A 12621-nucleotide genomic window follows, 5' to 3' on the forward strand; every position below is an offset into this window, starting at 1 on the left:
CCCGCTTTAGTCAATTCTTTTCTAAGCTGAACAGTTCCAGTCTTTTTAATCTCTCCTCATATGGAACCTGTTCCATACTCCCTAATCATTTTTGTTGCCCTTTTCTGTACTCTTTCCAATTTTAATATACTTTTTTTGAGAGGGGGTGACCAGAACTGCATGTAGTATTCAAGATGTAACGATATCCATAACCTTGGATTTATATAATGGCATTATGATATTTTCTATCTTATTATCTATCCCAGAGGTTCTCAAACTATGGTCTGTGGACCACCAGTGGTCCGCAAGCTCCATTCAGGTGATCTACAGATAGTTCCCTCTACCATGCGCGCAGGCATGGCTCCACAAATTAGGTGCCTGTACCCTGGAGAAGACACACATGTAAGGTGAGGTAGTGGCCTTGAGAAGAATAAGGGGTAGGTGGGAGAGGGAAATGGGGTGAGAAGAGGGGGTGGGGGAATTTGAGATGTGCAGGGCTGCGTAGGTCAGAGAAAGTGGTGACTTTCCTCAGCTCCAGGGCTGCAGCTGCTGGGGAGAGACAGCCCTCCTTCCCAGCCTCAGCTCTGTGGCTGCTGTGGTGGGGAGAGACCCCTGCCTTCCCAGCCCCTGCTCGGGAGCTCCTGGGGGGGGGAAAAGAGAGGGAGAGACCCCACTCCTTCCCAGCCCCAGTTCGCGGGCTGCTACGGCAGGGGAGAGAGGACACATCCATTGCATTAGAAAGGTAAGACTACTGATACTAAAATATGAGTTGTGTGCTTTTATTTGTAGAACAAAAATGTTTATTATTAAGTTTTTTTATGTAGTGCTTTTATCCAAAGTGCTTTACAATAGTTAGCTAATGGTACAAACAACATTTGGAAAGATCATTAAGTGGTCCGCCGAGACCCTTGGCAATTTGCAAGTGGTCTGCGAAAAAAGAAGTTTGAGAACCACTGGATATCCCTTTCTAATACTGTTTCTGCTTTTTTTTGCCTGTTGCTTCACATTGAGCAGATGTTTTCAGAGAACTATGACGACTCCAAGACCTCTTTATTCAGTGGTAATGGCTAATTTAGGCCCCCTCATTTTGTATGTATAGTTGGGATTATGTTTTCCAGTGTGCATTACTTTGCATTTAACATTGAATTTCATCTGCAATTTTCTCATCCAGTTTGTGAGATCCCTTTGTAACTCTTCACACTCAATTTGGATTCAACTATTTTGAGTAATTTTGTATCATCTGCAAATTTCACCACCTCACTGTTCACCCATTTTTCCAGATCATTTATCAATATGTTGAACAACACTGATCCCAGTACAGCTCCTTAGGGAACCCTGCTATTTACCTCTCTCCACTGTGAAAACTAACTATTTATTCCTACCTTTTGTTTCCCATCCTTTAACCAATTATGGATCCATGAGAAGACCTTCCCTCTTACCCTATGACTGCCGACTTTGAACAAGAGTCTTTGATGAGGGACCTTGTCAAAAGCTTTCTGAAAGTCCAAATATACTATATCCATGGGATAACCCTTGTCCACATGTTTGTTGACCCCTTCAAATAATTCTAAAAGATTGGTGATGCATGATTTCCTTTTACAAAAGCTGTGTTGACTCTTCCCCAATAAATTATGTTCATCTATGTATCTGATAACTCTGTTCTTTGTTACAGTTTCAACCAAATTTGCCTAGCACTGAAATTGGGCTTACTGGCCTGTAATTACTGGAGCCCTTTTAAAAAATTGGGCCCTATTCCCAGTTTCAGCCCAAGCAGGGGAATTTTGGGGAAGGGAGGAAGGGATGTAATTTCCAAGGCCAATGGCAGTAGTAGGCCTTGCAGCAAGGACTATCAGAAAGGAGTGTTATGAGGTATAAGCAATCCTTTCCTCAGAACAGGGAGCAAATAGGGAAAAGAATGTGAATCTCCCTTCTGAGAGAGGGAGATAGAAACTAGAGTCTCTCCAGTTGAAGGACCTGGGAAAGCAAGGGATGGATTTTTGAAAAAGGAGGTGACAACTCCCAATAAAAGACCTATAAAGACAGCCAGACAGTGAGTAAGGGACCCTTAGGAGGGGGTGTTGCTTTGGTAAAACAGTCAAAAAGTAAGCCCTATCTTAAGAGGGGAATAAAGGAACTGTGGCAATCTAGGCCCAAAGCTGGAGCTTGCAAAAGGAGAGCATGAGCAACCCCTTGAGACACCAAATAGGCAGCATTGCTAATAGATCCTGGAAAGAGAATATACATAATCCATTGAAGGAGGGCTCAGACTCAGAAAGATTGGGTGTTGTTATTCTTTGAGAGGGGAGAAGACTGATAGATTCATGGAGGATTGTGATCCAAGGAAGTCTAGATGAAGGTTTTGGACTTTTATTATCCTGAAGGGGTGAAGTATTTTTGGCTTAGTCAGAGGGCTAAACTATCTTTCTAACAAGGGAGAGAAAATGGGGCTGCAACTGAAGCAATGAGATGGTAAGCAAACTATTACACTAGGGAAGATGAATATTGATAAGAGAAAGTGCTTACTCCAAGAAATATAAGTGGCTAGCTAGTCAAATTAGATTCCTCTGATTAAAACCATTGCTGATTTACAGACATAACGTTAGCACACATTTTCCAAAAAGAGAAAGAAGGAAAATCTGTCTTGATAGCAATCACAGCTTTTGAACGCAAATAATCTTAAAATATGTTTGCTTTTTTTTTTTTTTCCTCCTCCTTCAGCACCATCCTTCTTCACTTCCTTGGCATATCATACTTTCTCAGGTGTTTATATTGTTATTGTTTCATTAGCAACAGGCAATGCATGCATGCAGAGTTACAGAAAAGAGAATTTTATTAAGTATGATGAGTGGCCATTGTTATGTAATGAAGCTCTGGAGTTCTATGTACAATCAGCCTGGGCCTGACTTGGATCCATGAACACCTCGTGTCATGCCAGACTAAGGCCTCCTGAAGCCTGACCCTCTTTTTCCTGTTCCACTTATCATACTGTCATCAGTAGAAAGATGGGACAGGCATCAAAATATTATCTCATTACAATAAATACAGAACATCTTAAAACATGTTTGGAATCACTGAATGTATTGTATATTACACTGATTTATTAGTTTTCAATACTGAGCAACTTAACTTCTCAACTTGAATGTTGCGTACAAGTGAACTACACCACTGGTTATGGTTTCTTCTGAATTAGAAAAGACAACACAATCCATTGGATAGTACATAAAATTGTTAGACTGTGTCAACTGTCTTAGATAATACTAAATGAGACCAAACTTAAAAATTCTGCTTGCTGATACCGACTTCTATAAATAAATGGAAAAATTCAAGCAATTGTTAATAAATAACAATAATATTAAACACAGTCAATCTCTATGCAGGCTTTTGTTTATTATCCTATAGTCTTTATTTTGACCACCCTGGATCTATATGTTAGTTGAAGACTACAGTTTTGTTCATCTTTATCTTAACTTGCAAGGACATGATATGATTTTTCTGAGAACATTTAAAATCCATGTTTATATGTACTCCTTCCATCCCAAATATTAAGTAGAGAGAGGCTTAACCCCAAACCCTGTATCTAAACACCCGATTTGGCTAAGAGTTTGCAGCTCACATCCTTCTCTAAAATGGACAGAATGCGAACACTAAATCTGCACATTACAAAACTAGGGGAAATTTTAATTCAGATTTCAACTCCAAAAATTCAGATTTGCATCTGGGATTGAGATTGCATCTCAAAATTATGGAGATTGAGTTTAGATCCAAGGTTTTGTTTAGGCCAATCTGTACAATTAAGTACATCTGGAAACATGTCCCACTAGGTTGGTACGACATACATACTACCACTTGATATTCCATTAAAAATCTGCTGCTGATATATGCACAGTGTCTAGCAGCATTTGATACAGTTAACTCAAACAAAAGTATTAAAAAGACATTAGTTCTGATATTTGTTTTCAAAACATTAATTTAGGGAAATCTTCCGACTTGAACAGAACATTTATTAATGTTTCACTGTGTTAGGCTGATCATAGCTTACAATCCTTTTCAACCAATCTGAACAACTATCCATCATACACTCTTTTATAAAAGAAACTTTAAAGGTTTGTCAGAAAAAAAAAAAGTTAAGAAAAGAAATATATGGGTCAGGGTCTTCCATCAGAGAAAATGTCACACAAAAAGAGGATTTAAAATCCACCTGATGTGCCAGCACATTGAAGATGTTGTCATTTTCTGGCAGGCACTGAGTTTCAGTAATAGTAATAAATAAATAACCTAGTTTTTATATAGAGCTTCTTATCAGTGAGCGCAAAGCAAAGATGGTAACATTAACCACATTTTACAGATGGGGAAACAGAGGCACAAGGCAAGAGGTGAAGTGACTTGCCCAAGGTCACCCTGCAGGCCAATGGCAGAGCCAAGAATAGAAACCAGATCTGCTGAGATCAAGTTCAGAGACCTACCACTAGACTATACTGCCTATAGGTATGTGATCATTTGCATATACATAAATGGGTGTTTAGCAAGTACATGAGTACAAATCCCAGACTCATGTATGTGTATGGCTTGGTGAATATTTACATAGCCATATGCATGCATACAAATTGTTGTCTATCAAATGCATGAGTACAAATGCCTGACTTGTGAACACACATAGCTAGCTAAGTATTTACACAGTCCTACGCATGGTACTTGCATCTAGTCATGAATATGTGAACGTGTGGTTACCTAGTTACTGAGAAGTTGCAGATTTTCAGAAATAATTGATTTTTGAATGTCAATTTTGCTGTAGCTTTCTTTTAAAAAACATCTCTAGATTATGTGCAGTTGGAAAACGGTATTTTTAAACTAGGCAGCATTATCTAGTAAACTGAACATGCATGTGAACACTAGGGACTCCTGAGTCATAATCCCGGCTCTGGTATTGTGTGACTTGGACTTAATGATGTTAAATCATTTATCCAAATTCTGGAACCCACACTTAGGACCCGTCTACACGAAGACATGTGCATGCAAGCACAGGTGTAAATCTACAGTGCACTAACCTGCCACGCCCTAAATTGTCATGTGGATTCTGCTACCACACACTAAAGTTTCCATAGTATATTTGGAGGCACTGTATCAGCAGCACTTGTTAAATGGGGATAATTCCTCATCTCCCTACATTGTGGTGTATTATTTTACTGGGAACCAGCTAGTCATATTTAAAATAATTTGCACATTTACATCAAAAATGTGACCACCTGTATCAAAACTATCAGAAAAACGCATTTACTCAACACAAAGAAAAAAAAATCCTTAGGGCGTAAATGCTACCAAATTAATAAATGTCATAGTTGAAAGACATGAATGTCAAAATACATTAGCTTTGGAAAATAAGAATCATAATGTGGTCAGTTGCACATGCAAATAATTATTTTGCATATGTTAATATGACAGAATACTTGACATAACACAAAACAAAGCCAAAAATAAGACAGGTTTTCTGTTAAAACCATACAGTATTTGTATTTCTCAGAATTGTCTTCTAGTTCTCCATTTTTTTCCCAGGCTGCTCAATTTGTACATATAAGGTTACAAACCATTTCCACCAGGACATTTAACATCTCTAGCTCAGGAGAAACAGATATTAATATGTGCTCATCACATTTTTTTAGTTTTGTAACAAAGATGAAAGAAGACCTGAATACCAGATACCCTATTCAGCAACAAATTCTCTTCAAGGCCCCCTGGGCATGTTTCATGGGATGCAATCTCAACCACTCCATTAGTTTTTTTTAATCATATACTGGAGATTCCTGGTGCCTTTCGTATTTTATAAAAATTCTAACAGCTAAATAAAACAAGTAATCAAGAAGTGTGTATACTGACTGAATAGGAGCTCATTCCCTACCCTTTTTATCTTCACAGTCAACCAACAGTTGTGTGACACACTTCATTGTGACAGATCAAAATGTCCTTTGCAAAATACTTAAGTACAACATCACTCTAATGATGATGGTGATGGCTTATCTTAAGTGATCACTCTCCTTACAGTGTGTATGATAAACCCATTGTTTCATGTTCTCTGTGTGTGTGTATATAAATCTCTCCTCTGTTTTTTCCACCAAATGCATCCGATGAAGTGAGCTGTAGCTCACGAAAGCTTATGCTCTAATAAATTTGTTAGTCTCTAAGGTGCCACAAGTACTCCTTTTCTTATCACTCTAATGCAGTCTCAAGAGAGGTGGAAGAAGCAGCCAACTCTTCATGCAGCAAAGGACACAGGGTTGGCCAAGAACCTAGGGGAAAATGTGTTCTACCAAAAATGCCACAAATCTTTAATCTCAGAAGAAAGCAGTCACAAACTCAAACTCCAAGCGCTGAGGTGAAATACTCCATGTACTCCACTGGGTGGAAGTGAAGCTGTGTCATTTCAGGGAGGAAGGACACCTAGTCCAACAGTGCTGGGATCTAAACCTGGAGGTCCCAAGAAATCTGAGTGCTTCAAACCTGATACTCAGGACCCAAAATATCCAGGAGGACAGACCATTACGGTTCTCCTCAGTTAGACCATGGAGTGGAGGTTGACAGCCTGTAGTAGAACACAGTTACTCCAGGAGCCCGCTACTTCACGGCTTAGGACAGGAAGGAAAGAGCGGGCAGCGCAGGACCCAGGGAAGGGAGGACCAGACCGCGGCTCTCTTCCCGTTGGTCGCTACACTCGCGCGCCCCCTCGGCCAATGCGGGGCGCCGCGCTCCCAGCCCTTCCCACGCCCCCTCGCCTCACCCGCCCCGAGCGCGCCTTCGCCCTACGCGCAAGGAAACCACGCCCCCCGCTTTCCCGCGTCCCGTCCCAACCAATCGGCTCATTTTAGAGGCAAAAATGCCCAGCCCCCAAGAGCGGATTGGCTAACGGGTGTGCCAATTAGACCACTTGGCCCGCCTCCCGCCTAAGAGGAAAAACACTCGAGGGACGCGGAAAAACACAAGATGGCGGTGCTGGCTGACGGCCAAGTCCCAGGCAGAGTCGCCGCCATTAGACCCCCCCTCCCCTCCGGTGTGCGCTCTGTCGATTTCTGAAGGGCCCGGCCACGGCTGTGGGGGAGCGGCCGGTAAGATGGCGGCGGTCTCGGCCCCGTATGCAAAGTACCCACCGCCCCCTCCCCTCCGCCCTCCCGGTGGCAAAGGTAAAAGGGTCGGGTTCAAGCCGCCGCCTCCGCCCGCTCAGACTCCATCTTCCTTGTGTGTGGCCGGGGTTTCTCTACAGCGTGGCCGGACCCCATCGCCCGCTGCCACCCAGCCCGCCCGGACAGCAAGTTGCTCGCACGAACGCCAGACCGGCTCGGGACCTAGGCGGGCCCGACTCCGCTGAGCGGCTCCGGAGCGGACTCCGACTCGATCGGCCCAGCGGCTCCCAGAGACCCTTTTTCAGGGAGCTCCCTTTGAGCCCACCCTCACCTAGGCACGTTAAGATCAGCCGGCGCGGGGCATTTCAATTTAGAAAAAAAACCATTTACCTCAGGTTTTGGCGCCAGACGTGCCCCGACGGTGACCCGGGTCCAACCGGGCCTGTTAGGCAGCGATGCTGGGCGACGGCCCCGAGAGGGCGGAGGGAAGGGGGGTGATGATGGGGGGGGGCGCGCGCGCGCTCGGGTTAGTATTATTTCTTATGGGGGGGGGGTTTGTTTGGGTTTTGTGCCGTGCCCCTGTGAAAGGTCAGAGTTCGTGACCCCGCCCGCCGCTGCTGCCGCCTGGGAGCGTTTCCCCGCTTCCTCTTCCCAGCCCCACGCCGGCCACAGCCCCCTCCTCCAGCATCCTTGCGGGGCGGGGCCGGGGGACGGCAGCGGCGGGGAGGGGCTACCTGAGCGCCTGGATGGAACGCTCGCACACCAGCGTTCCAGCCGGCCCCGGGGGCCGAATAGGCGCTTTCCTGCCCCCCCCCCCCTTTCCCCGGCCTTGCTGGAGACGGGGAGGGAGGCGTGCGGTATGCGGTGCTTCCCCCGCACGCATGCTGCTGGAGAGGCGGCTCGGACTGTGGAAAGCTGTGTGTCCCCCTCCATTTGTTGTTTGGTTGGGGGGTGAGCAGATGCATTCATTCACCTCAGTTACTGTCGTGATAGGGAGACCATCTGAGGAGATTGCCTAGACGTGAAGATCACCCTCTCCCAACCCTTATCAACTTGCTGTGAGGAGAAACCCTTTATCCCAGACTGGTACTGTGGGCACTCACGGTTTATCTCTTGGCCCATAAGGTTTGTGTGTACTCTTCTACTTCGAGATAATTGATAGCCCACCTTCACTTAATAGGCCATGTGTTTGTAAAGGCCAGTGTGGCGGCTTCCCAAAGCTTTCCTGTGGTGTCTACACAGCAATCAGAGGTGTGACTGCCCCATGAGTAGGCGTACTCAAGATATCTTTAGTCTAGGGGCCTGGTCTACACTAGGAAACTAGGTCAGTATAAACAAAAGGAGTACTTGTTGAAGTGAGCTGTAGCTCACGAAAGCTTATGCTCAAATAAATTTGTTAGTCTCTAAGGTGCCACAAGTACTCCTTTTCTTTTTGCGAATACAGACTAACACGGCTGCTACTCTGAAATAGGTCAGTATAACTGCATGTCACTCCGGAGTGTGAAAAATCCACACCTGGGAGTGACACAGTTAAACTGACCGAACCACCAGTGTAGACATGCTAGGGAAAATTCTTTCATCGGCCTAGCTACCACCTCTGGGAGGAGGTGGATTACCTATGCCAACAGGAGAACCCCTCCTGGCTATGTAGGCAGTGTCTTCACTGAAGCACTGCAGCATTTTATGCGTAGACCAGCCCTAACAGGCGTCCCAATAGCAGTGAAGCTGCAGCAGCACAGTCTTCAGTGCAGACGGTGTAAGCCTATCAGGGATGCTTGGTACTAGTTACTGAGACAGCTAGCCTGCACTGAAGCCTATGCTATCATTTCTTCACTGCTATTGATACTCCTTCTGGCAACATTAACTAGTTAGCATATGTCTAAATGAGTATGAGTTAACTGTGTAGACATACTCTCATGCTGTGTCTTTACCAGTAAAAAGGTGTTCCTTTTTACAATGGAAAATTCACTTTTTTTTACTAGTGAAAACAGTTGAAGAGGGAGATGCCCTGTGCTTTTACTCAGCATAGAGTTTGCTCATGAAACCTTCAAAGGCTATGCCTTCACAGCCAAAAAAGGTGTATTTTACAATGAGATATCTCTTTAAAATCCTAGTGGAGACAAGGCACATGCAATTTTTTACCTCAATGAAGCGAGAGGCTAATACTCTTGATTAACATAAGAGTGGCCATATTGGGTCAGACCAGAGGTCCATCTAGCCCAGTATCCTGTCTTCTGACAGTGGCCGATGCCAGGTGCTACAGAGGGAATAAATAGAACAGGTAATCATCAAGTGATCTATCCTCTGTCGCCCATTCCCAGCTTCTGGCAAACAGAGGCTAGGCACATCATCCCTGCCCATCCTGGCTTATAGCCATTGATGGATCTATCCTCCATGAATTTATCTAGGTCTTTTTTTGAGCCCTGTTATAGTCTTGGTCTTCACAACATCCTCTGGCAAGGAGTTCTCCAGGTTGACTATGCATTGTGTGGGAAAAAAAAAATACTTCCTTTTGTTTGCGTTAAACTTGCTGCCTATTAATTTCATTTGGTGGCCCCTAGTTCTTGTGTAACGAGAAGGAGTAAATAACACTTTCATATTTACTTTTTCCACTTTATAAACCTCTATCATCTCTACCCTTAGTCATCTCTTTTCTAAACTGAAAGGTCCCAGTCTTATTAATTTCTCCTCATATGGCAGCTGTTCTGTACCCTTGATGATTTGTTTCCCTTTTCTGAACCTTTTCCAAATCTAATATCTTTTTTGAGATGGAGCGACCACATCTGCATGCAGTATTTAAGATGTGGGCATACCATTGATTTATGTAGCGGCAATATGATATTTTCTGTTTTATTATCTATTCCTTTCTTAATGATACCCAACATTCTGTTTGCTCTTTTGACTGCCGCTGCACATTGAGTGGATGTTTTCAGAGAACTATCCACAATGACTCCAAGATCTTTCTTGAGTGGTAACAGCTAATTTAGACGCCATCATTTTATATCTATAGTTGGGATTATGTTTTCCAATGTGCATTACTTTGCATTTATCAACACTGAATTTAATCTGCCATTTTGTTACCCGGTTTTGAGAGACCTTTTGTATCTCTTCAAGGCCTGCCTGGGACTTAATTATCTTGAGTAGTTTTGTATCATCTTCAAATTTTGCCATCTCACTGTTTACCCTTTTTCTGGATTATTTATGAGTATGTTGCACAGGACTGATCCCAGTACAGACCCCTGGGGGCACCACTATTTACTTCTTCCCATTCTGAAACCTGACCATTTATTTCTACCCTTTGTTTCCTACCTTTTAACCAGTTACCAATCCATGAGAGCACCTTCCCTCTTATCCCATGATAGCTTACTTTGCTGAAAAGCCTTTGGTGAGGGATCTTGTCAAAGTCTTTCTGAAAATCTAAGTACACTATATCCACTAGATTCCCCCTTGTCCACATGCTTGTTGACTGCCTCAAAGAATTCTAGTAGATTGATGAGGCCAGATTTCCCTTCCCAAAAACCATGTTGACTATTCCCCAACAAATTGTGTTTATTTGTGTTTGACAATTTTGTTGTTTACTATAGTTTCAACCAGTTTGCCTGGTACTGAAGTCAGTCTTACCGGCCGGTTATTTCCAGGGTTTCCTCTGCAGCCCTTTTTTTTTTTTTTTTTTTTAAATTGGTATCATATTAGCTATCCTCCAGTTTTGGTACAGAAGCTGATTTAAATGATAGGTTACTGACTACACTTAGTAGTTCTGCAATTTCACATTTGAGTTCCTTTAGATGTCTTGGGTGAATACCATCTGGTCCTGGTGATTTATTACTGTTTAGTTTATCAGTTTGTTCCACAACCATGTGTCTAGGTAAGACCCCTGGATTAACAGTTTACTCTGTTTCTATTCACCCAGTTTTTTCCTCCCTTTACCAAATCTTGGATATCATAGCAGAAAGGCAACCTGTGTATAGACCTGTTCTGAATACACACATAAAAGTAAAGTCTTCAAAAACTAATCAATGTATTTATTTAATGCATTTTTATAAATGTTTTGTAACAGTTTCAGGTTGGGTTGTCTCTCTTTTTTGGGGGTGGTGGAGAAGGTTTAATGAGGGGAGAGGGTTTTTTCATTGTGAAGTATTTTAGTTATGATGGAAAAGCTTTAATAAAGGCCTGTCACATGAGAGAAGGAGTACTTGTGGCACCTTAGAGACTAACAGATTTATTTGAGCATAAGCTTTTGTGAGTTACAGCTCACTTCATCGGATGCTGTAGCTGTAGCTCACGAAAGCTTATGCTCAAATAAATTGGTTAGTCTCTAAGGTGCCACAAGTACTCCTTTTCTTTTTGCGAATACAGACTAACACGGCTGCTACTCTGAAACCTGTCACATGAGAGAATTACTCAGATTTAAATACAATGGTTTACAAACTGATTAAGTTAAATTGGTGCAACCCCAGTCTTGGACACTCTTATTTTGGTCTGAATGTCTTATTGATTTAGCTCAAGTTGATTTCTCTTACTGTATTGTACTACGTGTTGCTGTCTACTACGGTCTCATTGTTTCCTTGTTACTTCCCCCTTGGTCTGTATATATCAATATGTTATCTTATACTTAAATTGGTGCAGGGACTGTCTTCCTTTCCCCCCTCCCCCCATCTTTCCTGTTTCTGCACTGCCTAGCACAAGGGATTCCTACCCTGTGACTAGGGGGTCCTGGGGTTTACAGCAATATAGAAATAATAATAGTGTACTGTTTTGCTGTATTGTCAGCCTCTTGGTCTTTTAGTTAGCAAGGTTGCCTCCCTAGAACATACATCCCAAAACCACAAGATTCTTGTTTATTGACTGCCTATAAGCCTTCTGCCCATTCTCTTATGCTGAACAGTGCACTGAAGGCATGCACCTCAGACTCATAACAGCAGCTTTTTCTTGGGGAAAACTCTCACTTAAGTCTGTGGGAGGTAGAGTGGGTAGCCTTTACTCTAAGGAGTGTATCTTAAAGCCCACGCACATCTTGTTGTTGGTTTTCATTTAAACAAGGACAAGTTCAAATGTTGGGCTACTTTTTTTATTACCTATTGTTATCTAACAATAGAAGAAGGAAAAAATAACACTCAAATCATTTTGTCTTTAAGTGAAAGTGAGTTAAATTGTTTTGTCTGTGGTGTTAAGTTTCACTTCAATGTTTGTCATTCAACTATATATGGACTTTTTTATTCAATTGAAGGCAGTTTGCAAGATGATGAAAATTACAAACTATAAATTATATACTGTACTGATAGAGGTTTTGCTGCAAAGATTGCTTTTTTTCCAAAGCATTTAACAAAAATATGTTCTTTGCTCCACCAATTTAATCAGAGATCAGTGTTGGGTGGGATTTCTAATTTTCTGTTGAATTATTAACCGGTTGGGGGTCTGATCACAGTTTAGCAGACATTATATTGTGCTATTAAACTTTTTTTTTCTTGTCAACGAGCAGGGCTATAAACACCCCCCCCAATCTCATGATATTTATTGTATTGAAAATTTTATC

At 42.6% G+C, this 12621-nt stretch overlaps 1 protein-coding gene and 1 long non-coding RNA gene across 7 annotated transcripts in view; one reads left to right on the top strand and one right to left on the bottom strand.

Annotated features, from left to right (window-relative positions):
• NR2C2 (nuclear receptor subfamily 2 group C member 2) overlaps window positions 1–7791 on the bottom strand; it is a 65285-nt gene extending 57494 nt beyond the window's left edge. For 5 of the 6 annotated variants that reach the window (XM_043519657.1, XM_038409436.2, XM_038409432.2 and 2 more), the window contains exon 1: window positions 7479–7791. The gene's annotated coding sequence lies outside the window, so the exon portion shown is untranslated. The remainder of the gene's footprint in view (window positions 1–7478) is intronic. The other variant, XM_038409437.2, reaches the window with a different exon arrangement.
• LOC122461171 lies at window positions 6908–9360 on the top strand. Its single transcript, XR_006282954.1, has 3 exons — window positions 6908–7073; window positions 8082–8412; window positions 8560–9360. It is a non-coding gene; the product is annotated as an uncharacterized LOC122461171 (long non-coding RNA).
• Window positions 9361–12621: the final 3261 nt, after the last annotated feature.

The sequence above is a fragment of the Dermochelys coriacea genome, chromosome 7 (genome assembly GCF_009764565.3).
Source record: "Dermochelys coriacea isolate rDerCor1 chromosome 7, rDerCor1.pri.v4, whole genome shotgun sequence".
NCBI classification, from domain to species: Eukaryota; Metazoa; Chordata; order Testudines; family Dermochelyidae; genus Dermochelys; species Dermochelys coriacea.